General features: G+C 36.2%; 1 pseudogene; it reads left to right on the top strand.

Moving 5' to 3' along the window:
• The first annotated feature begins 20192 nt into the window (after positions 1-20192).
• LOC118538588 (elongation factor 1-alpha 1 pseudogene) lies at positions 20193-21784 on the top strand (annotated as a pseudogene).
• The last annotated feature ends 4349 nt before the right edge of the window (positions 21785-26133 follow it).

The raw sequence follows: 26133 nt of genomic DNA on the forward strand, positions 1-26133 counted from the left end.
TTTAGATATAATAGAGATGAGAATATGGTACAAATTAAGAACATAATATTCTTATATTACCAAAAGGAGAGAGACATAATTATTATATTATAAGTGATATAACATCTATTATGTTAACAAAGTAGATTAGAAATTGTAGTGCTCATTATAAGCGAAGTGCTTTTTCATTTAGGTTAATAAAATTATTTTTAATTTTTCATCCCCTTAAAATTTTAGTTTAAGCCACAGAAAATGAAGAGGAAAATGAAAAGTTATTTCTAAAAAGAATCAGGAGCATATTGTCATTATTTCTCCAGTCATAAATTACCAACATGACACAATGTGAAAAGAGCCAGAATCTCAAATATAATTTAAATTCTTTTAAATAATTCTTGTACATCATCCAGACATTTGATGAGTGCCAAAATGGTGATTTTGTATGATACCAAGGGCACAGAGGAAAGCTCTGATAGAGAGGAGGACACAGAAAAAAAGGATAGGAGGATAGAAAGAGGAAGAAAAGAGCAAGAGTTAAGATAAAGTAGGTAAATCAACAATAGCAAAGGAAAATTGAAGATTGAAGCTATTTTTTAAACATTCAATGGCATCAATTTTTGCCTCATGTATATTAATATGTGTAGATTTATAATTTCTCTGAATTGTTTAAACAACTGATATAATTATGCAATGATATGTAATGGCATGACAAAACTCCTTGCAAGTAACTACAAAATCTATGATTGTATGATTTCAATAAAATTTTATTTCAGTGGGAATAATATATGGAATAGAATACATTTTTTGTTAACTCTCTTTAATTTTTGTTTTCCTCAATTTGTTTCAAGAGTAGATTTTATCGTATGAGCTTAATTATATTTTTTAGTTTATATTCAGTAAGCTTATATTTATTTTCCATTACTGGAAGTCAAAGGTATCATTTAGGATCCTCATCAAATTCTTATACCTCAACCAGTGCACGTTGAGTAATCAATCACTGACTTTAATATCTAAATTTGATTATAGAGAGTATTGACATTGCATTGCCTCCTTGATTTCTCTTTCAAGTCCTTCATTATCTGAACACTGCTTCTCTTTCTACACCCACCTCTTACTTACTTACTTACTTACTTATTGAACCTCCACCAATACCCCATATCCAGCCATTATTAATATGAGAAGTTTTTCTAAGAAATTTCCAAGATTTTGTACATTTACCCTCTCTCTTTAGACTGCCATTTTCTTTTCCTGCTTTTTTCTCGTGTTTTTGATTTGAGTATCTCCTTGCTCATCCTTCATAATAAAGTCCAGTCATCAACTTCAGCAAGAAGCTTCCTTAATTTCCCAAGTGGAGGTAGGTATAGTTCCTCTGTGACTCCACAGCATGATAATCATTAATACTCCACAAAGAGAATAGTTATCTAACCTAGAGTCAATCAATGAACACAATTTAACATAGCCCTGTAGCTAATTAATTAAAATTCAGAGTCTTTCTAGGTTATATGTTTTGTCCTTAAATTCTAACCTAGTTTTATTGCCTTGTCTAAGCCCTTAAAACTGACTATCAAGGTATCCACTTGGCACAATCCCAACCTCACCCCAGGGAACAGTTTCCCAGACCCAAGTCCCATGTCGCCTGCTTGTTATTCAAGAATTTGCACTGCCCTGCTGCACCACAGTGCTGTCAATAGAACTTCCTTCAGTAATGAAAATGTTCTGTTTCTGCCCTGTCCAGTATGGCGGCTATAGTTACATGTGACTATTGAGCTCTGGAAATGTGATCAAGGAACTGGATTTTTATTTAAAAAAATAATTTTATTTTTATTTATTTTTTTAAAGATTTCATTTATTTGTCAGAGAGAGAGAGAGAGTGCACAAGCAGAGGGGGTGGCAGGCAGAGGGAGAAGCAGGCTCCCCACTGAACAGGGAGCCCGATGCGGGACTCCATTCCAGGACCCTGGGATCATGACCTGAGCTGAAGGCAGACTCTTAACACACTGAGCCACCCAGGCGTCCCTAAAAAAATAATCTTAATTTAAATAGCCACTGTAGCTATTTAATAGCGACTAGTGGTTACTGGATGGGCAGCAAAGGTCTATGATTTTTTAACCAAGCCTAAATACTTTTCCTGGAAATTAATTAATGGATTCCTTATTTCCTGGAAAATGGAATCATGAGATCTGAGAATAGAAAAAGAACTTCACTAAAAGTATATTAGAAAGCATTAAAGGAAAGAATGTCCCTGCTTATTTTCTTATCTTTATGATAACAAGATTGGGCTATGTAACTGCTTGAGTCACGTTCCACTTAAACTTGTAAGAGACGCAGCTATCCACCCATTCCTCCATTCATTAGTCCATCCATTCCCGGGCTGATCATTTATCCATCTGATATGCATTTTGAGCTCCTACAAATGCAGGCAGTGTGCTAGAAAAATGGAGATATAAAGATGATTCCATATATCACAGTTTGCATATGAACTGAAGAACTTTCTTTCTAATCGGAAGAACATTAGCCTTCTATCTCTAAAAATGAAATACATTCTTTTCTTCAGGTGTCTCTTTTTTCCTATTTTAATATTAACTTTTCAATGTTCTGTCTACACTCAATAAGAAGTGGGCCTGCCAAATTTTTACTTTATTTTTGGCTCTAAACCACAGCTTTAAAATTTATGGGTAAATGGCATGGAGTCTTTTTCTAAATCATGACCATAGCAAAAATTAATCTATGTAACTTTGTGCAAGCTACTTCTCTGAATTTCAGGAAATTGTCTCTAATGCACAAAATAGGATAATTATAACATACATACATACTGTTTCCTGTTAACCTCAGATCCTGTCCACCTAATCACTGTGCTATTTTAAGTACCATGCTTTTCTGACTATTAAATGAGATACATAGAAAATATACCTAGCCCAGCATCAGACATATATTAGGCACTAACCCAAAATTATTTATTTCTATTCCCTCTGGATATGTCACCAGCATATAGTTATGTGTACTGACAGGAGTCCAGATTGCCTGTGTTTCAAGCCATTTACTAGCTGAGCGAACATGGGCAAATTACTTCAGTTTGCTTTGTATTATATCCACATTGAAAGCAAGGATGATAAAGGTCCTTCCTCCACTGGGTTGTTGTAGGGATCAAATCAGTTAACATATATAAAATGATTAGAAGTCCATCTAGCTCAATATAAGCACTCAATAATTATCAGCTGTCATCATCATCATCATCATCATCATCCAGCTGTTTCTAATACTTCTTAAACTTTAGCCTCACAGTGTTAAAACGCCGAGCAATGAACATGATGTATTGTTCATTTGGAGCTTGTAGGAATACTTGAAATACGTTATTTACCTCAACCTACAATGAGGGCAGTGTTGTGGTTTAGTGAAAAGGACATGGCCTTTGGTCAGATAAGTGTAGCATTGCTTGTGTAACTTTGTACAAATTACTTTGCCTCTTTGATCCTTAGATTTCTCATTTATAAAAGAACAATACCATTGTCCCCATCTCATAGAGTTATTTGTCATTACACAAGGAAAATATGTAAAGGATCTAACACAAACTCTATCACATAATAAATCCTTAATAAATATTACTTCTCCATCCTGCTATTATAGACTGCAATGACTTAATGAGTTTTGAGTTTTAAGGAATTAAGAAATACACATTCAATGAATATCTAATTATATGTGTTCCATATTTTTTAAGATAACCCATAGTCCGTAAATTTCCATGGGAAGAACTGACTATGCATACATAAATATGTGCTTAATAAATTATCTCATCTTCTTATTTATTCTCTAGCAAAGAGCAAACTCCAACTGTGAGACGTGTGTTTTCTGATGGGTGGAGTGCTGAATTGGGAGTTAGAAGCCATGCCCATGTGTGGCTGTTGGTTTTCTGGTATTTATCAGAAAAGTCACTTAACTTTTCTTCACTCCTTCCAGCTGTGAAGGATCATACTTCCCCACAGGAAAATGTATAAAGTTATGGAAGATCCACAGATGAGATGTACGTTCTTTCATCTGATGAACTTAAATTCTCTTCCTTACTCCCACACCAGGTCTGAAGTCTGGGAGTGTTTCTAGGGTTGGCAACATGCTCAAGGGCACACAGTCAGAATCAGGACTATAAGAAGACTCTGAACTACTTTGCTGATCCCTAGAATGGCCATATTACATGCTTGGCAAAGACATCACCTTTCTTTTCCACATTTTTCCACCCATAGCCTGGCAGAGAGCTCATGATTTTTCAAGGGCCAGTTTAAATGTCAACTCTTCTTAGAAGGCTTTGCCAAAACTCATTGGCTCTGGTCCACAGACTGAATCTCTCCATCCATCCTTTTTAATTCTATAGCATTTAATTGGTGTGATTAGGATAATATAGGAAATTTATCACATTTTATTATAGTGCAGTTGTTTGCATCTCTGTCTGCCATCCTAGACTGGGAGTTCTGTGATGGCAGAAACCTTTTTGTTTGCTTAAATCAGAGCCTGGCATGTAGTCAGTATTCTATAAACTTCTCTTGAATTAAACCAAGATCTTGGCTTCCTGGAATTTCCTCTAAGCTATTTTGTCTCATTGAAACAAAGACTAATGTTAAATGATTATATTACTGGATAAAGGCTCAGTTTTTATTTTCCTATTTGATGATAACTTGCAGTTTCTGATAGTAGTCTAAGTTGAAGGTCGTAAAATCATTGAGGTAAAAGGGAATTCTTTTAAATAATAAAAGCTGAGATATTATCAACCTGTCAGATCTATTTTGAGCAGATGTGTGAATAGTCACACAAACAGTAAACATATATGCATTGAACATACACACACATGTATATGATTTATAGAATTAGTACAATGTAAAAGATAGAAATTTCAAATAAAATTTCACTCACTCATGGTTCATAACTTGATGCACAGAATAGTGTGCTGACTATATCTTTGATTAAAACAACTGAGTCAAATATTATTAATATGAAAAATTTCAACCAATCAAATGATGTTATAGTATAAAATTTGCAAGAGGCAAGTATTTGTCCCCTAACAAATTAATAGCCTGGGCACTTAAGCAATTGAACTAATTGTTTTCAATTCATGCATTTAAGTTATATCTACATTAAACTAAAATAACTGGCTAAATGAGTTAACTAATCTGTCTTACTCCAAAATTGTATCAAAGATTTTATTCCATTCATTTCTGAACAACAAGAAACCAATCTTACATCTAAAGATTTCGTAATGTTAATTGGGAGGAATAGACACATTCTAGAAAATCAGCTATTTAATGATCTTGGCTGTGCTGTTCTCCAATTAGTGCTGGGTCACCAATTAATTCTTTTCCAGGTGCCCAGGCTTCCTGGATACTAGCACTGGGCTGAGTTCTCTTGATCCTTTCACCTAATGCTCCAACTATATTAATGACTTTGACCCTGCTCAGACTTAGACATCAGCTTTCTCAATTTAAAGAAAAACTATCTTTTCCATTTATTTTAAGAATGGGACAAATCATAGTAAACCCATACAGAACTACTTTGTCATTAATTGTTAGTCATGTTCTAACAAAATCACTGGGTACACTGACTTCCTATAACTATCATACTTATATTTACTCTACTGGCATTTTCTACCCCAACCCATTAGGCCATCTGGGACTTTGTCCTGCAGCTTATTTCCTCCCCTATTTTTTTTTTTTTTTTCATTTTCTCACTCTCAATTTCCTGATTTCTCCATTTTCAAATTACTCAAGCATTCCCTTCATTAATGAGCAAGACCCCATTTCTCAAATCTGCTGTTTCTAAACAAATCTTCTAGCTTTCACAGATACATTTGTTTTCAAGGGAATTTTACAGTTGGCTGCCCTAAGTCTTCATTTTATTACTCACTAATTCATCAACACAGGGTTATCTACTTCATTCCACTGTTATATCATTGATTCTTTCTTCTTTAAAGGTAGTCAATGAATGCAACCTTATTTAAAGACCTCAACCTATTCAGTCTCAACAATGTTTCACATTGCAAATGTCACTACCTTAGCTTCCAGGTATGGATGTATGGATGGATGTATTTCCTTAGGAGATCATGCACTTGGGGGTCAGGTTGATCATGGTTCACATATCGGCTTTGTCCCTTCCTTGCTTACGAATTTCTGAAAAGTCACCTAACCTCTCTTGGCCTCAAATTCTTCATAAATAAAGTGGGGATGAATATATATATATCACTTAGATCAGCTTCTCCACAAATTATTTGCCAATCCCTACTATCTCTTTAACTTTTTAACTGAATGTGATCTGTCTCCTTGATACTCCCATAGATAGGATGACCATATAATTAATTGTACAAATATAGATACATTTTTAATCAAAAGAAGGTGCTATTAACTATTTTGCTAGAACAATATGGGTAAACCAGGACTGTCTCAGGTAAATCATGAGGTATAACTAACCAATTAAAGTATACCCTGTGTTTTTCTTTTACTTTGTTGCTTTTGTTACTTTTGACCTTTCCTGGAATCCCTCTCTGGTTCCTCTGTGATAAATAAATCTTTCAAATTTCTGTTCAACGCTCATCCCCCAGGCACACCATAATTTTCACCTCTAACCAGCCAGCATTTACCTTTCCATGCAAGTACAACCAACATGAAATCCACATGTGTAGCCATGCATTGCCTTTGGATATCACTTGTTATATTTAACTATTATAAATATAATAATTTACACTAAATAGTGTAAATTATCTCTATTAATAGATTGTATTCCAAATTTTTTTCTCTGTAGAATATACATTTTTATGGAAGTAACCTGATCTCATATTTTTTTTTTGCATTCTTCATACTTTCTGGCATATAGTTCCTCAATTAGTGGGTATTTATTAAATATTTGTTGATTGAATTATTAATTTATTATTATTATATTTTGGCTATGTTGTGTTGTGGATGAGCTTAATTATATTCTAAAATTATTCTACACTACTATTTTATGGCTTGCCAAGAGACTAACAGTTATTTTCAGAAATATATTTTTTAAGAACAAAAGGGAACACAGTGATTTTCAACCACTACTAATTAATCCTCAACATATCAATATATTAGATTAACATGAACATTTAAAAACACATTAGATTAACATGAACATCCAAAGAAAATTGAAGGAGGAAAATGAATCGACATTAGTCTGGCCACAAATATAGATAGGAACAAGCTAAACTCTTGATGATGAAAGGGAGCAATATGGTCTAATTTTTTATATTTGATGGACAAATTCCCACCCCCCAACCCACCCACCCCTGAGTTCAGTTATTTTTTAGCACTTTCAGAATTAATATCACAATCAGAATACTCATCATGGAGCTAAACAGAAATACAAGAGTTTGAAAGAACTCTCTTCCAAAATGAAAAAAAAGGGACGCCTGGGTGGTTCAGTCGATTAAGCGTCTGCCTTCGGCTCAGGTCATGATCCCAGGGTCCTGGTATCGAGTCCCACATTGGGCTCCTGGCTCAGCAAGGAGCCTGCTTCTCCCTCTGCCCGCCTCTGTCTCTCTCTCTCTGATAAATAAATAAATAAAAATAAAAAATAAAAAAATTAAATTTATTTACATTATTCATTTTTTGTAAGATTTTTGTAAGATTTTCTTTGAAAACTAGAAGTTACAAGAGGCAAAATTGTGATTGCACCTATTCTTCTTTACTCTCGTTAATCTAAAGGAATAATGTCGTTACTGTGCATGATGGTCTGACTCCATTTTGAACATGACTGTTGACAGCTTTAATCCCCATAACTCCATTTCCCCTTCTGCCCCACATCTGTGTGAAATAGGAAAGCCCAGGTTCTCCCTCTATGATGTCTGCAAGAAATTCAACCCAAGCAAGCCCTGGTCTTTATATGAGACCCCTCACCCTAGCCTACAACCCAACTGTAAGAATTCCACGAAACTGGTATCTTTTCTCTCTCTTTGCTCTCTCAAGCCGTTTTCAGATCAGCTTGGAAACCTGCTCTGCTCTCCGCAAAATTATGTGAGAAATAAGCCCTTTTATATCCTCTTGGTGCATGTGTGGCACCATCATTTTTGGCATCCGAACCAAATTTGGATAGGGTCTATCTTAGCCCTGCAGGATGATCAGAACACTGTGGTTTAAACTGGGGTAAAAAGTCTATATAAAAAAGAATTTATATACACATATATTCTACTGATGTGAACTATTTACACATAAAATAAAAGAAAGGATATCATGACAAATCTTACAAATTTTAAAGGAAGAGCAGTACGCCAACAAAACAGTTAGTTTAGAAAAAATTAACAAATTGTTTGTAAAAACGCAACTTACTAAGATAGACACATACTTGACCTAAAGCCTCATTTTTTTAATACTGTATATATGTATATTGTTATTACCAAATATGGTGTCATTGAGGCAACTGTGAGGCAGCTGGACTTTATGCAGCTAAGAGTGTAAGTTACCTGGGAGTAATATGCCCAGCTTATCAACAAGCATGGAATTGGTGAATACAAAAATTCAGTCTTGGTGCTTTGACAATAATTTCATATAAATTGAATAGTATTCAGTATTATTATTTGCAGCTACACAAGAAATCAGGAAAACCATGATATTAGTGATTTTCATACTGTTCAGTATCCTAAGAATATTACCATAGAAAAGAAAATTATTTATTATGTTGTATAAAAGCAAAATAAAATGGGGCCTAAGTATTACAAAGGAAAGAAAGACTGAGTGAGAGAGAGAGATACTGAGAGAGAGAGGGAGAGAAAGAGGCTGGTACTAGAGATTTACCAAGCAATCAATTATAATTTTGAAGCCCTGTTTTGATTGGAATGTATGAGGAGTTTTTAGTGTAAAATGTATATATAAAATATTAAAAGGTCCTCATATTCAATATAACTTTGAAGATAAGTTTTCCATTGCCAGTCAAAAATGAGGCAACCTAGAGGTAGAAAATAGAATTTTGGAATTTCTAATGTAGTATAGATTTAATAGTAACTAAGAGGATAAAAAAAAAAAAAAACAGGGTGATTTGAAAATAGTGTATGGTGTGTGTGCCTTAGGACACAGACATGGGGGTCTATATTTAGTTTGTTTTCACAGTGTATCAATGCTTTAGTTATATGGGCAATGACAAAATAAGGATTTTCATAGATATTCTTGAAAGCATACAAATACCAGTATTCATTACAAGGATTGTTGGAACCTCAATGCTTAGTTGAAACTTCCTTCTTGTCAGTTTTTGTCACACAAAGTTTCCATTATATGAATAATGAGCATGTAGTGAAGATTTATTTGCCCACTCTATTTTCAGTGTTTTTTGTCTTCCAATACAGAAGGGAAAAGACCTGGGAGAAATGTACTCTGGCTCTTGTAGTCACCAATTGTACTTATTCTGAGAAATCACTTATCCCCACTGACTCTTATTTCATCATCTGGAAAATGAATAAAGATTTGATTAGATGAGCTCTTAAAATCCCTTCCTATTTTTCCAAGCAAAAACAACAAAATTAAACTAGATGTTATTAGAAGCCAAAACTGTTGCACAAAAGATCATTAACTCATTCATGTAATAAATGAGTATTAAGTATATATTATGTGTCATCCAAACTTAACAAATGTAGACCAGAACACTCGATTTCTTCCTCATCATGTAATCCTGCTACTGTTTTCCTCATCTCATCAAACCATAACATCATCCACCCCACTTTCCCACTTGCTCAAGCAAAAAAACCTAGGTAATATTTTTGATTATTCTTTCTTTTCCCCATCACATCCACCTCATCAGTAAATGTTTTCAACTACAATAACATAGAGTGAACCCATCCATTTTTCTCCATCATGTGTTGCCTGGCATTCCAATTGGTTTCCTGTTTTAATGTTTGATATATTCCCATGAAAATCATGATAGTCACAGTCATCTAAAAACATATATCATGTACAATCACTTCCTACTTAAAGTCATTGACTTCACTCTGAACTTGAAATAAATTCTGACTCCTTATCCTGCATACAAAGTCCTTTAGTCCTTTGCCTTTATGTAAACCTTATCCAATAGTACTCTCCTTTTCAGTCATTTTGTTTATGTACACTGACTTTCTATTTATTCAACAGTGCAACTTGTTTTTTTGACCTTATAATCTTTGTTGTCTATGTCTGGAATGTTTTTCTTCCTGATTTTATATTGCCAGTGCTTCATTTAAATGTCACTCTCTGAGGGGCGCCTGACTGGCTCTGTCAGTAGAGCATGCTACTCTTGATATCAGGGTTGTAAGTTGAAGCCCTACGTTGGGTGTAGAGATTACTTAAAAGAAAATCCCGGGATGCTTGGGTGGCTCAGTTGGTTGGGTGTCTGCCTGCCGCTCAGGTCATGATCCCGGGGTCCTGGGATTGAGTCCTGCATGGGGTTCCTTGCTCATCGGGGAGCCTGCTTCTCCCTCTCCCTCTGCCTGCCACTCTCCCTGCCTGTGTTCTCTCTCTCTCTGACAAATAAATAAAATCTTTAAAAAAAAAAGTAAAATCTTAAAAAGAAATAAAAATAAAAATAAATGTCACCCTCTGAGAGGCCACTTCTGACCACCAATCCCAAGTAGTCATCCACACACATACTATGTCATTACCCATTTTAATTATTTGCATAACACTTATTTCTATCATATATTTTTCTCTTTATTTAAATGTAAAATTTTCTTTTGTCTTTCACTGGAATATGAGTTCACACAGAATCATTCATTTCTATGGCCTTAGATCATGAGACTGTATGAAGAACTGTGCCCATACATTTGCTCTTCTTATGAAGCTTCTTTTTTTCAGCTTTATTGGTGTATAATCAACAAAAAAATTGCAGAATATTTAAAGTGTGCAATGTAATGCTTTGATATACCTGTGCATTATGAATGGATTCCCCCATCAAGTTAATTAACAAATCCAACACTTCACATATTTACCTTTTTTTCATGAGAACATTTAAGTTCTCCTCTCTTAGCGAATTTCAATTTTATAATACAGTGTTATCAACTAGAGACACCATGTTATACATTAGATCCTCAGGTTTTATTTACTTTATAACTGGGAGTTCATCCCCTTTTACCAACAACTCCTTATTTCCCCCACTTCCCAGTCCCTGGCAAACACTTTCCTGCATAAGATTGTTTTCTTAATTTCTCTTTCTGATAGTTCATTGCTGGTGTATAGAAATACAACTGAGTTTTGTATATTGATTTTGTATCCTCCAACTTCACTGAATTTATTAGTTATAATGGGTTTTGATGGAGTCTTTAGTGTTTTCCATATACTTTAGTAATCTCTCTACTTTTAGTTTTTTTAATCTTTGGCTCTTGATATTTAAAGTCAACTTAGAATTGTAAAATGTTCTCTCTAATACACTCCTGCCTGCTGCAATTGAACACCATGGATTTTGGGACAATTGGTTCTACTATAGATTTTCATAACATCGATATGAGTCCAAAACTCAAGAATGAATTATCTCCATCCCAAGGACTTTAGAAAAAACATCCTGACTGTGTGACTATTTTGGAGTAGTATTAGAGAGTATGATACAAAGCAAGGATTAACAACTATGGACCTTACATCAAACCCAGCCCATCAGTTGTTTTTATAAATAAAGTTTAATTGCAACACAGTCATGCATTTATGTATTGTCTGTGACTGTTTCATGCTGTCAAGGCCAAGTTAACGATTTGTCACAAAGAACATATGGCCTGAAGAGCTTAAAATGTTTGCTATCTAATACTTCATAGGAAAACTTTGCTGACCTCTGCTATAAGCTTTGTTTTATAAAAAAAATATAACACCAGTCTACATGATTTACACTGATACAGCATGGTTTCTAAATCCCTCGTTTATTCTGTTCCTTCTCCTTGGTACACATTTTGTAAATTATTTCTTAATATGGCTGCATTATTGTACATAATGCTTTCCACATGCTCAGGGCTGTAAAGATCTACAGTAAAATTTTTACCATATCCTATATGTGTTTCTACTTTCATCTTTGGGCTCAAGGGAGGTATACCCACAAATCTATTTTTTGACAATACTGTATCACATGTGTATACTCACATCCCATTAAAGGAGTAGGTCAAAGAAACTTTAGTTCTATAAACTCTGTCTAAAATGCAAACTTAAATTAGATTGATTAAAAAATGTTTACTTGATTAAGTAAATTTTAATTCTAAAGGACAGCTAGATCTGAGTAATTTTGTTTATCTGTCACCTTTGGTGTTCTTTACTCTTACTTTATTTTTAAGCAGACTATCTCTATTTCACAAGAAAATGACCAGCCAAAGCTAAAACTTGAGTAGTCCCAGTCTCAGAAAGAGGAAGACTCTAACTAAATGTTCATAGAAAAAACTCCAATTAAATTTTGATTAGTTCTGCTTTGATCATGTGCCTACACCATGTCTTAATCTACTAACATTGATCTCACATCCACATCCCACCTGGTTTGGAGTCACTGGGGACATTGGATTGATAGATTGATAATCTAGTAGATGGAGGAGGTTTGCTCTCAAAAGAAAAAGATGCCTTACAGACTAAAACCTAACAAAGGACCATTGCATTCATTTTACTTCATTGGATACTAATGGACAATACTTTCAAATTATTCCTTAAGCTTTCATTAGCTCAAATTAATATCAATTGGTGTACATCACACTAAGGCCTAAGGATCATACTAAAGCAAAAAAAAAAAAAAAAAAAGAAATGAAAAGAGAAAAGAAAAAAACATGGTTGGAAAGATAAGAAGAAACTAATAGAGATGCATTTCGTTACTGCCATATGCACATTTGTGTTACCAAATCTAACAAAATTGTTAATTTGTTAGAGTTCAAGTCTATTTAGTCAATGCAAGTAGTGCCTATCATTAACAATAATATGTTCCCAATTTTATTTATTTATTTATTTATTTATTTATTTATTTATGTTAATCACCATACATTATTACATCATTAGTTTTTGATGTAGTGTTCCATGATTCATTGTTTGCATATAACACCCAGTGCTCCATGCAGAACGTGCCCTCTTTAATACCCATCACCAGGCTAACCCATCCTCCCACCTCCCTCCCCTCTAGAACCCTCAGTTTGTTTTTCAGAGTCCATTGTCTCTCTTGGTTCATCTCCATCTCCGATTTCCCCCCCTCATTCTTCCCCTCCTGCTATCTTCTTCTTTTTTTTTTAACATATAATGTATTATTTGTTTCAGAGGTACAGATCTGTGATTCAACAGTCTTACACAATTCACAGCGCTCACCATAGCACATACCCTCCCCAATTTCTATCACCCAGCCACCCCATCCCTCCCACCCCCCACCACTCCAGCAACCCTCAGTTTGTTTTCTGAGATTAAGAATTCCTCATATCAGTGAGGTCATATGATACACGTCTTTCTCTGATTGACTTATTTCGCTCAGCATAACACCCTCCAGTTCCATCCACGTCGTTGCGAATGGCAAGATTTCATTCCTTTTGATGGTTGCATAATATTCCGTTGTATATATATACCACATCTTCTTTATCCATTCATCTCTTGATGGACATCTTGGCTCTTTCCACAGTTTGGCTATTGTGGACATTGCTGCTATAAACATCGGGGTGCACGTACCCTTTGTATCCCTACATTTGTCTCTTTGGGGTAAATACCGAGTAGTGCAATTGCTGGATCATATGGTAACTCTGTTTTCAACTTTTTGAGGAATCTCCATACTGTTTTCCAGAGTGGCTGCACCAGCTTGCATTCCCACCAACAGTGTAGGAGGGTTCCCCTTTCTCTACATCCCCGCCAACATCTGTCATTTCCACCAGTCAGAATGGCTAAAATTAACAAGTCAGGAAACGACAAATATGTACCCAATTTTAAAATTTCAATCTTACATGTTATTTATTCATGAATTTGTTCACTTAATAAATATTTGTTGAGTTCCTACTCTGTGCTTGGCACTTTTCCAGGGGACTTGGAATGTAATATTGAACTATCCCTGCATGGTCCCCAACATGCTGAGGCTTAAGCACAATGTGGACCACAAATCTTAAATAACTTATTATTTGGCCTCAGCTGTGAGAAGGACTATAAAGTACATACATTAGTCTTCTCTGATTCCATAGAATATTTTAGTCTTCACTTTTTTATACCAGCCTGCTAAAACTAAAATATTCTATGGAATCAGAGAAGACTTTTTGGAAGAATGAAATTTAAACCTAAGATTTGGTTGAGGAATATGAGTAGCTAGGTAAAAAAGTCTCTGTGTGTCCGTGTGTGTTGGTGATAGATGAAGAGCAAGAAAGAGTTTTCCAGTGTTAAAGTCAGTAGGGAGACCTGAAGAGGGTGAGGATATATGACACCATAGTAAGGTGGTAAGATATATGCAGGACCATATGGGTCTTTTAAAGGCTTTTTTACTTTATCCTAAGAACAATGGAAAGCCATTGAACTGCTTGCAGCAGAGAAGTGACATAGGGAGATTTGTGGTTTTAAAAGATCACTATGTTTGTGTATGGGGAATGCTTTAGGATACTCGGTAGAAGGTTATCAAAACAGTCTTTTAGAGAGGACTGCTTATAATGTGGAGGTGGCAGTCATTAGTCATTGTCTGAGACACACAAATAACTGGCCTGAGACCATTTTTGAGAGTAGAATCAATAGGTCTTAATGATTGTCTGCTTTTATGTGCACATATAAATATGACTCACTCCTTTAATCTAATGTTAATCATCATGAAGATATGTTTTTAAACAAAAGTAACTGATATGTTACTTAAATTGCATTAGGAACCTAATTAGTTGCTATGACCTGAATTTTTTAATGGACAAGAAGTTAACTAAAGCTTTTCAAAATAATTTTTCCTCTTTGGGAACAATAATTTATTTTCTGACTTTTTTTTTTTTTAAGATTTTATTTATTTGCGAGAGAGACAATGAGAGACAGAGAGCATGAGAGGGAGGAGGGTCAGAGGGAGAAGCAGACTCCCTGCTCAGCAGGGAGCCTGATGTGGGACTCGATCCCGGGACTCCAGGATCATGACCTGAGCCGAAGGCAGTCGCTTAACCAACTGAGCCACCCAGGCGCCCCTATTTTCTGACTTTGATAAATATAATATTTCATAGCCAAGAAACTATAAAATATCTTCAAAATGTACCAATGACATTTCTGTCTCACTGGCCTTTTGGAAATCCAAGGAAAAAGAAAGTTGCCCAGAGTAAAGGAACAAAAAAGTTTTAAGAAGGAGAAAGACAGTTGAGAAAAATAAAGAGCAGAACAAGGACACCCAGAGGAAACATACAGTCTACCCACTTTTCGGTCTTACCTAAATTTGAAATATCCAAGGAGACAACTCTACATACAGGAGAAACAGGTATCCAAGCATTCCTGACTCTTAAGTTTGCATTGACCTCTTTTAAATGCTCCACAGTTTACATTTACTCTTCTGTAACTGAAATTGTCTGACTACACAGCAGCCTGCCCATGAGCAGTGACCTCCCCAAGTCTTGTTCTTTTTCTCTTTCTGTGTCAGGACATAATAATAATAGCATATTGAGAACTTTTACATGTTCTTATATATGAGAACACGGCAAGCTTTGTTTCATGTGATTTACTTGTCTTAACTCATTTAATCTTTACAACAAATCCTTGAAGTGGTTCCATTGCCACCACTTTACTGATGAAGGGATTGTGACACAACAAGGTCACACTCTTCCCCCAAGGTCACTGAGTTAGTAAATGGCAGAGATGGGATCTGAGCATACATGGTTTAGCTTCAGCTCGAGCCCTTGATCGCTTGTTCTACTAACCCTAACATAGCAGACACGTAGCAATAGCTACAATCCATGGGGCATCCTTTTGCCAGGCACTGGTGGCTCAAAAAATGTAACTTGAATCCTGCAAACAATCTAAGCAACGCTTTTAAGGTAGGCATTATTATTCCCATTTTCAGAAAAGGAATTGATGGCTCAGAAAGCTTAATCCTTTTGACACAGGTCATATAACTAGTAGAAAACAGAGTCAAATTCCATAGTCAGATACGTCTGGATACAAAAACTATTCCATTTTAACATCAAGAAAACTCAGATCCTAGTTTTAGTTTTATCACTGACAGTATGACTGTGAACATCATTTAATCTCCCCAGCTTCAGTTCACTTGACTGTAAAATAAAAGTGATTCTCAAACTTGAGTAGTCTCAGAATATCCTTGGGGTATATGTTATAAATGCAGATTTCCTAGTCAATCCTAAATAGCTTGATCAAGTAGATAAGGGTGGGGGTCAAATCATAAGCATTTGAACAATCTGATTCAAGTGAGTGTAGAGCATACCTCTGCAGAAGTAGCTGACCTCACCTTGAAACAGTCATTAACCAAATGTTGCTTTTGCTTTGCTCTGTTATGACTTTGCCTGAGACTCGACCATCCTCTCCATCGTTCTCTCCAGATAGCACCTTGGACCCCCTGGAAACTTAAAACATTTGAGAATAATTGATTTAGTGGCGCCTGGGTGGCTCAGTCTGTTAAGCGTCTGACTCTTAATTTTGGCTCAGATCATTTTCTCAGGGTTGTGAGATTGAGCCCCATGTTGGGCTCCACATCCAGCTCGGGATTCACTCTCTCCCTCGACCCCACCACACAACCCCTGCTGCTCTCTCTCTCTGTCTCTAAAAAAAAAAAAGAAAAGAAGAATTGATTTAGTGTGTCAACTACACTCAAATTAAAAAAAAAAAAAAATTAAAAACGGAGACACCAGAGAGCTTACTTTCCCTCTCTACCATGTAAGTGCACAGCAAGAAGGTAACCATCTAGAAACCAGGAAGAGAGCCCTCACCAGTAACTGACCATGCTGGCTGCTGATCTCAGACTCCCAGTCTCCAGAAGTATGAGAAAATAAATTTCTATTGTTTTATTTTTAAAGCTTTTATCTATTTATTTGACAGAGAGAGACACAGCGAGAGAGGGAACACAAGCAGGGGGTGTGGGAGAGGGAGAAGCAGGCTTCCCGCAGAGCAGGGAGCCAGATACGGGGCTCAATCCCGGGACCCTGGGACCACGACCTGAACTGAAGGCAGATGCTTAACGACTGAGCCACCCAGGCGCTCCTCTGTTTGTTTGTTTGTTTTAAGATTTTATTTATTTAATTGAGAAAGAGAGTGTGTGTGAGAGAGCACAAGGACGGCGTGAGGGGCAGAGGTAGAAGCAGACTCCCCACTGAGCAGGGAGCCTGATGCAGGACTTGGTCCCAGGACTCCGGGTTCATGACCTGAGCTGAAGGCAGATGCTTAACCGACTGAGCCACCCGGGTGCCCCAAATTTCTATTGTTTAAGCCAAAAAGAAAAATCTATATAATTGTGTAACCTATTGGATTCAGAGAGCCCAGTTCACCACTTATTTCCAGCATTTATTATAGTGCTTAATAGTAGATATTAAATATTTGCTTAATGAGTGAATCATATTCATCATATTTTACTCTATAATATTTTTAAGATATAAAAATTTAAAGGAAACAATCTGATAGTAAATACTAATATATGTATGTCATCTCTGTAAGCAGAGAATTTGTATACCATACCAATGGCTTTATTTAATATACTTTCTTGAGGCTACCACCTGGTCTAGATTCTATTCACATGACATCAGAATTACTGCCACAGTGAGTCTTCCTCCCTGGAGTCACTCCTTTAGAATACAGTCTGGATGTTTTTTTCATAGTACAGCCTTTTAAAATATTATTTCATCAACACATTTGTAATGATCAAAATCCTTAAATTGCTCTCTGGTTTCTCCTATATTAGGTGTGAACTTCTCTCTCTTATTTTTGGACTTCCTGTGCATTTAATTAAAAATAATTTCTTTGTCTTTATAATTCCCTAGTGCCCAAAGCATATCTCGCATTTCAACCAGGATCGTCTGCTCACTATTTTGGGAACACACACACGCAAGGCTGTTCCTTTGATTTGGCCTTTCCCCTTTGCACTTTCACTTTGCCACATTCTTTTTGTTCTTCAAAGTCTGGCTCAGATTTCATCTTTTTGAAGACAATTTGACTGATTCTGATATTAAACCATATTTTGTTTCATGTTATTCTTTCTTCCTGACCTAACTGTAACCTTCCTAAAGAGAGAATCCGTATGTACTCCAGAATGATATTTTTCAATCTGCTGGTCCTGGGTCTTGATCAACATTTGTTAATGATTTATAATAGAATAACTGAATGGAGTAGAGAAGAAAGCAAAGACAACATCAGAATGTTTCGCTATATAAACCTAAGGTTTTTTTTATGAAACTTTTCTTTTTTTTGAATTGTGTGCATGAATGCTGGTTCACAATACAAATGCATTTCTAAACTGTGGATCTTAGTTCAAAAAGTTTGAAAGCTACTGTTCTATAGAACCAAACACAGCATTGATCACATTATAAAAATTCAGTAGGTACCTGCCATTTGATTGGTTGAAATGACTCTGAATTAATATATACAACCAATGGTAGGAAAGTAGGCCTGGTGTTGCAAAAAATAATCATATTGGTGCTAAAGCAGTATACTAAAATATGATTTATTTAATCACTTAACAATTGCAAAGGAGGATTTAGTTTACAAATATATTATGACTTACTCGGTATTACTTAAACTTTCCATTATTCTGGTTTTTAAATTTAATCTCCTCTCTAATGGAAAATCAACTCCCAGTTGTGTATTTGACAAGAACAGGAAGACTAATGGGCTTGTGTTATTTTTTTTTAAGCACCGAGTAAGAAACGGATTTAAAAGTTGACCTAATATGTTTTAGTTTAATGAGTTTTAGACTTTAGAGCTTTATTTCACCTCACCATAAACACCTGAATTCTAAATCTAATACTTCTCTCCATGGGATTTTCTATAATCTAGGAAGAAAAATAAAGGTTTTGAGCTTTTAGAATTGGTATAGAAAGTGCCTAATTTCAGAACTAAGTCACCAGTGCAGGCTGCATTACATGGAATCAGTTTATAATGAAATTTATATCAAGGCCATGTTCCACTGGTTTATACTTCAGCAGCGACCTTTGAGGGAAGCAGAAAAGATGACAAGAGGATAAAGGCAGGTCTTTATTAACTAATATTTGATGATAAATGGCAAACTATGGAGCAGTAGCAGTCAATGGCAAGCTTCTCTGAAACACCACATGTGAATGAATTATAACGATGGCAAAATCCTGTCACGTTTTCCTATCCAATGTCTTCTTCAGCAGTTTTTAAGTGATACTATTTACTGATCATCTTTCTGCCTAATGTCAAAGTTTTGTTTTTCTCTTTTTTTTTTTTTTTTTAAAGAGAGAAAAAAGAGGGCTTTTGTTTGGTTGGTTTTCTTCTCTTTTGCTTTACAAAGTGAAAAGGGAAGTCAAGGCGACACAGAGCAAACAAAAATTGCAAATACAGCAGACATGCATTTTTTTGAGAGCAATAATAACGTGTAAAATAAGGATGGTATTAAAGCCTAGTAAATCAGGGCAGAGAGGATGTAAGAGGAAGCAGGGGTGGTGACGGCATCCCCGGCCGGCACAAGGGCTTTAGATAACCAGGCATGACCACACACGGAGAAGAAAAAACATACACGAATCACAGATCATATTTCACTTGGGAATCTGAGAGTCATAAAGCCTTTGCATTTTAAAGCTGGAAGGGACTTAGTTCAACACTCTCATTTCACAGAAGAGGAAATTGAATCATGTTCTGCTAAGCTATACAGTATGTATTCCATGTTTGTAAAAATTGCAAGCAGCTTTTCAGAACCAGCCTTACACACTGGATAAAATATATATTTGTCTCCCTCCCCACATCCCTTTCCACTGTTTCCCTGCAAACTCTCTTTATCCTTTTTCCCCTCTTACTTTCTACTATTATTTCTTTTTATTTTTTATTTATTTATACCCTAAGTGTCTTCAAATTTTCAAGTGGAGGGCTGGGCATGGGAAATATGTGATCCTCACCTCTAGAAAGTTCATGATCTGATGGGTGAGAGAGATGATACAGAAGACAATAACACTACAGGAATGTAAGTTAAATAAAGGGGGATTAGTGTGTGAGTCTATAATTTTCTATTAAAATGACAACTCAGCCATTCTCTAGATACATGGAGAATGTGATGATTAAGCTGAATTTTAAAGTATTGGTAAGAGTTAGATTTTTCTAAAGAATATACAGTGAAATAGTGTTTTGTTTATATTAGCATGTGTATAAGCAGAGATGGAGGAAGAGGAGAGACTGTTATGTAGGTAGTGGTTTAGCTATAATACTCTGGGTAAAGTCTATCTTATTAAAGAGATTTGTTTTTCTACCTATATTTACTCCCTAAGTGATCCCATTCTGCCTCATGATTTTAAATACCATCTACTATTTTTTCACAATGGGTTTGCTGCTACAACACAGGTGTCGTGCAAACCACCGCTAAACCTAAACCAAAAGGGGGAAAGGAAAAGCCTCATATCAACATTGTCACCATTGGACACATAGATTTGGGCAAATCTACCACTACTGGTCATCTGATCTACACATGTGGTGGGATCGACAAGAAAACTATCGAAAAATTTGAGAAGGAGACTGCTAGATGGGAAGGGGCTCCTTCAAGTGTAGCTGGGTCTTGGATTAACTGAAAGTTGAACGTGAACAAGGTATCACCGTTGATATCTCTCTGCAGAAATTTGAGACTGAGTGTCATGGGACCATTACTGATGCCCCAGGACACAGAGACTTTATCAAAAACATGATTACAGGCACATCTCAGGCTGACCGTGCTGTCTTGATTGTTGCTGCTGGGGTTGGTGAACTTGAAGCAGGTAGCTAAGAACAGGCAGAACTGTGCGCGTGCCCTTCTGGCTTACACACTGGGTGTGAAACAACTAATTGTCGGTGTTAAAATGGATTCCACTGAGTCATCCTATAGCCAGAAGAGATGCAAGGAAATCATTAAGGAAGGCAACACCTACATTAGGAAAATTGAATACAACCCTGACACAATAGCATTTGTGCCAATTTTTGGTTGGAACGGTGACAACATGCTGGAGCCAAGTGCTAACATGTCTTGGTTCAAGGGATGGGAAGTCACCCATAAAGATGGGAATGCCAGTGGAACCACATGTTTGGAGCTCTGGACTGCATTCTGCCACCAACTCGTCCAACTGACAAGCCCTTGCATATGTCTCTCCAGGACGTCTACAAATTTGGTGGTATTGGTACTGTCCCTATGGCCCAGGTGGAGATTGGTGTTCTTAAACCTGTCATGGTGGTCTCCTTTGCTTTAGTCAATGTCACAACTGAAGTAAAATCTGTTGAAATGCACCATGAAGCTTTGAGTGAGGCTTTTGCTGGGGACAATGTGGACTTCAATGTCAAGAACATATCTGTCAAAGATGTTCGCCCTGGCAATGTGACTGGTGACAGCAAAAATGACCCATCCATGGAAGCAGCTGGCTTCGGGGCTCATGTGATTATCCTGAACCATCCAGGCCAAATCAGTGCTGGATATGCACCTGTGCTGGATTGTCACCCGGCTCACATTGCTTGCAAGTTTTCTGAGTTGAAGGAGAAGATTGATCATCATTCTGGAGAAAAGCTGGAAGATGGCCCCAAGTTCTTAAAATCCGATGATACCGCTATTGTTGATATGGTGTGTTGAGAACTTCTCTGACTATCCTCCTCTGGGCTGTTTTGTTGTTCGTGACATGAGACAGACGGTTGCTGTGGGTGTCACCAAAGCAGTGGACCAGAAGGCAGCTGGAGCTGGCAAGGTCACCAATCCACCCAGAAAGCTCAGAAAGCTAAATGAATATTATTCCTAATACCCACCACCCCAGTGTTAATCAGCGGTGGGAGAATGTCTCAGAACTGTTTGTATCAATTGGGCATTTAAGTTTAATAGTAAAAGGCTGGTTAATGGTAACAATGCATTGTAAAACCTTCAGAAGGAAAAGAGAATGTTTTGTGGACCATTTGTTTTGTGTGTGTGGCGGGGGCGGGGGGGCAGTTTTAAGTTATTAGCTTTTAAAATCAGTACTTTTTAATGGAAACAACTTGACCAAAAATCTCACAGAATTTTGAGACCCATTAAAACAAAAGCTTATTGAGAAAAAAATAATAAAATAAACGAATAAATAAATAAATGCCATCTACTTGCTGATGACACCCCAATCTATTTTTTAGCCTGTACTTCAGACTCGTGTATATCCAACTGCTTACTCTACATCTCCCTTCTGAAGTCTAACAGGCATTTTTAATACAAATTATCTAAAAATAAGATCTGTGATTCACTTCCAAACCCTTAATTACTGCAAATTCCCCACCTAATTGCTGAGGTAAAAACCTTAGAGTCAGCTTACCTTCCTTTCTCCTTCAACCCAGGTATTCTAACTATATCTTTTCAAAGAATCTCACTTGGTTTTTATTATCACTAATGCAACTATTATAGTCCAAGCCTCCTGGATATGATATAGCTTTCTAATAGGTTTCTTTGTGACTACTCTCCTCCTTTCCAATCTATTCTCATTATAGCAGCCAGATAGATCCCATTTAAAAATGGGTTTCCATGTCATTCCTTTGCTTTAAAATCTTCTCATATCATCTAAAGTAAAAGCCACAGTTCTTACTGCAACCACATGGCCCTCTGTGATCTGACCATTTGTTATTTCTGTACTCTAATCACCAACTCCTCACCTCTGTCTCACTCACCTCTAGTCATATGGCCCTCACTTTGCTTCAGACACAGCAGGCACACTCATGCCACAGGATCTTTGCTCTTGGCATTCTCTTTACTAGGAATCTTCTGCCCCAGATATTCACAAAGCTCCCTCTCTTGCTTCCTTCAAGCCACAACTCAAATGTCACATTCTCATGAGATTTCACTATCCATCTTACCTAAAATATACTGTACATGTGTATCTTAGTTTTGCTTTTCATGTTTCGTGTTTGTTTTTGGTTTTGATTTTGGTTTTTTTGGTTGTTGTTGATGTGTTGTTACCCTGTACTAGAGCATAAGATCTACAGGGACAGTGTCCTTACCTTAACGATCGGTTTTCACAAGTTGGTACAAACCAGCTCCAACACGCCCCTCCTCATGGATATCTGTAATATGAATGGGAAAAAACTTCTCCTGCCCAAAGGCACTTTCTCATCATTGGAAATTCCATTATTGGAAGTGCCTTAGGATAAACATAGGCTTTCCATCTCTCTCTAAATGCTGACCTCTTGGGAAAAGAAACACATCAAGTTAAATGAATTATTAATACATTAGCATAAGATTATTAGTTGCATATTTTGCTTCCATGTTAACTTTCTCTTAAAGTGACTAAAAAGTGGGGTTTTGCAGGTGGGGAAGACAAGGATAAATCTGAAAAATGTAACAATACCTGGGTGAAAGAGACTGGACTGCTAGAGGAATAAGGAAGGGATATAGTAATGGATAAAGAAAGAGTATGGTTGACATGCTGTGTATGGCCATTTGACTTCGTGAGTCTACAACAGCAAGAAAAGTATGACAGCCGGAGACTGAAGTGATGGAGAAGAACTTGCTTAGTTCTCAGGGTAAAAATTCCAATTTAAATACAGACATTCAACTCATGAAGTTTAAGTTGTGTATCAGTAAACTGTAATCAGACTTACCTCATAGGTTTTTGTACTGAAAATGTATTAAAAATCTCAATTAAATAATATTTTTAAACATCTAGCTTCATATATGGCCAACAGTAACTAAGTAGTACCAGCTTTCAGGGTACATTGAGAATTCAGCTATTCGTTAATGATTCATATTGATCCATTGCATTACAACCATTGGAGATTCCAGATTACATACAGTTTATATTTTTATTTTTTTTATTTTTATTTTTTTTAAAGATTTTATTTATTTGAGAGGGAGAGGGTGAGCGAGCGAGAGAGCACGAGCAGGAGGAGGGGCAGAGAGAGAAGCAGACTCCCGCTGAGCAGGGAGCCCGATGCGGGGCTCGATCCCAGGACCCTGGGACCATGACCTGAGCTGAAGGCAGCCGCTTAACCGACTGAGCCACCCAGGCGCCCCAGTTTATATTTTTAAACATAAAGTAAAATGGATGCTCCACAATATGGCAATTTGGTATTACATAATTGGTAAAGGACATAAAATCACTAAACATCGGTTTAAAATAATTAACGTCTTATACAAATGTAGAACTGTGTTCTCAGAAGCGGGAGGGTGTTTTATTTTTCTATGACTCTCTGAAAATAGATGCCAGAAAAAGTCAGTATGTGATGGATACAAATAATTTCATTTCCATTTAGAAAATACATCACCCTTAATCTAAAATGGCACACAAAACAGATGGACAAAGTCTACTACAGATGACAGATACCATTCAAGAAATAATGTTTAAATGGGTGTGTAGATGTTTATTTCTTTTATAATCTTTTTCGCTCCAGAAATTAACCATAGCAATAAAAGTGAAACTCTTACGGGGCGCATGGGTGGCTCAGTCAGTTAGGCATCTGACTCTTGGTTTCAGCTCAGGTCATGATCTCATGGGTGGTGGGATCGAGCCCCATGTCAGACTCCGTGCTCAGTGGGGAATCTGCTTGAAGATTCTCTCCCTCTGCCCCTCCCCCCACTTGTGTGTGAACGCATTCACTCTAAGATAATAAACCTTTAAAAAAATTTTTTTTAAGTGAAGCTCTTAAACATTTCTGGACTTTTAGTCTGTTGTTTGGGAAAAAATCGGTGGGCATTGTGAATTTCACATTTTATGTAAATTTCACATTTTATAGCAAAGAAAAACAAGAAATCATTAATATTTGATATAAAGAAGTCAAAAACAGCTGATAGGAAGCAAAAAAGTAGAAAGACAAGTGATGGGAGAGTTTGATCCAAATGAGTGAGCAATTATTAAAGGAGTCTTGCTTGAGCAAGAATCAGCATTGTAGGGGGCATTAGTTGAACTAAGGAATCAGGACTGATTAAGAACAGCTGGTGGAGGGAGGGGCTGAGGACTACATAATCACCCTATGTGAATTCAATATAATTGACTCAGATTATCCCAGTAGCCTCAACTACTTTCTAGCTCCACAAAGCAGCTATTTCTTTTAGAAATAGAATTAACTCTTTCTGTCATTAATTTCTTTGATGTCCTACAGAATTATCTTGCAGTAGCTCACAGATGTCTTTGCCAGAAAATATCCAGCTCCATTATGAAATGCTAGTACAAGAAACAGTACAACTCAAAACAACTTGGAAACAAAAGCAGACATTTCATCTTCCCCCTTTTCCCCAAGAAAATGCCAGAAATTTTCCCCAAGAAAAATACCAGAAATATGATATTTCATCTTTGTAATACATTTTGTATTATTTCATATTTCATATTTATAATACATTTTGTTTCTAAGAACTGTAAATCATTTTTCAGTGAGAATTTCACATTCCTATCCAACCTCCAGAGGGAATAGGTAACTTTCTTTTTTTTTTTGGTACTGTACTTAAGGCATCACTGAAACCTAAAAAAATCTGAATTTAACTTGTGAGGATTTTGTAGTTTAGTACCTCGGCAGAGCATACATACATGTATATTTACTCGCAAAAAGACAAATGAACAGTGTGAATACCCACAGAGCATTTCTAAAGGACCTATGCCAGCAAGAACATGTTAGCAACACAACAAATAATAATTAGAAATTAAAGAATACTTGAAAAAAAATTTGAAACAAGTCTATATTTACAAATATAGCAGAAAAGAGAGCCCACACCAAACAGCTATCTTCAGCATGGAAAAATGTATTCACAATTGAATAATGCTTGTTATAAAAAATTGTACTATAAAAATTTTTAAAGTGCTTTAGAAATAAAAGAAAATGACAGATTCATTTCCATTGAATATATTTATTTCAGATTTAGACTCACCTTTTACATAAAGGATTTTGTACTTGCTTTAATCATTAGAGATATTACAGAACAAGATAATAATAAAAAATGCTGTATGACTTGAGCAAAAACCAGATATTACTAGGTCCCCGTAATGAACTAATTACTGTAGTCGAACTGTTTCGGCTGCTATACTTCCCTAAGAAATTCATGTTCATGTCATAAGATTTATAACTTTCAATCATGAGGACGTAACACAAGTCTTCACATCTACTCATATTCCGTTAGCGTGCTTTAGCACCTCGTAGAGTATTT

The sequence above is a fragment of the Halichoerus grypus genome, chromosome 4 (assembly GCF_964656455.1).
Source record: "Halichoerus grypus chromosome 4, mHalGry1.hap1.1, whole genome shotgun sequence".
Lineage (NCBI taxonomy): Eukaryota > Metazoa > Chordata > Mammalia > Carnivora > Phocidae > Halichoerus > Halichoerus grypus.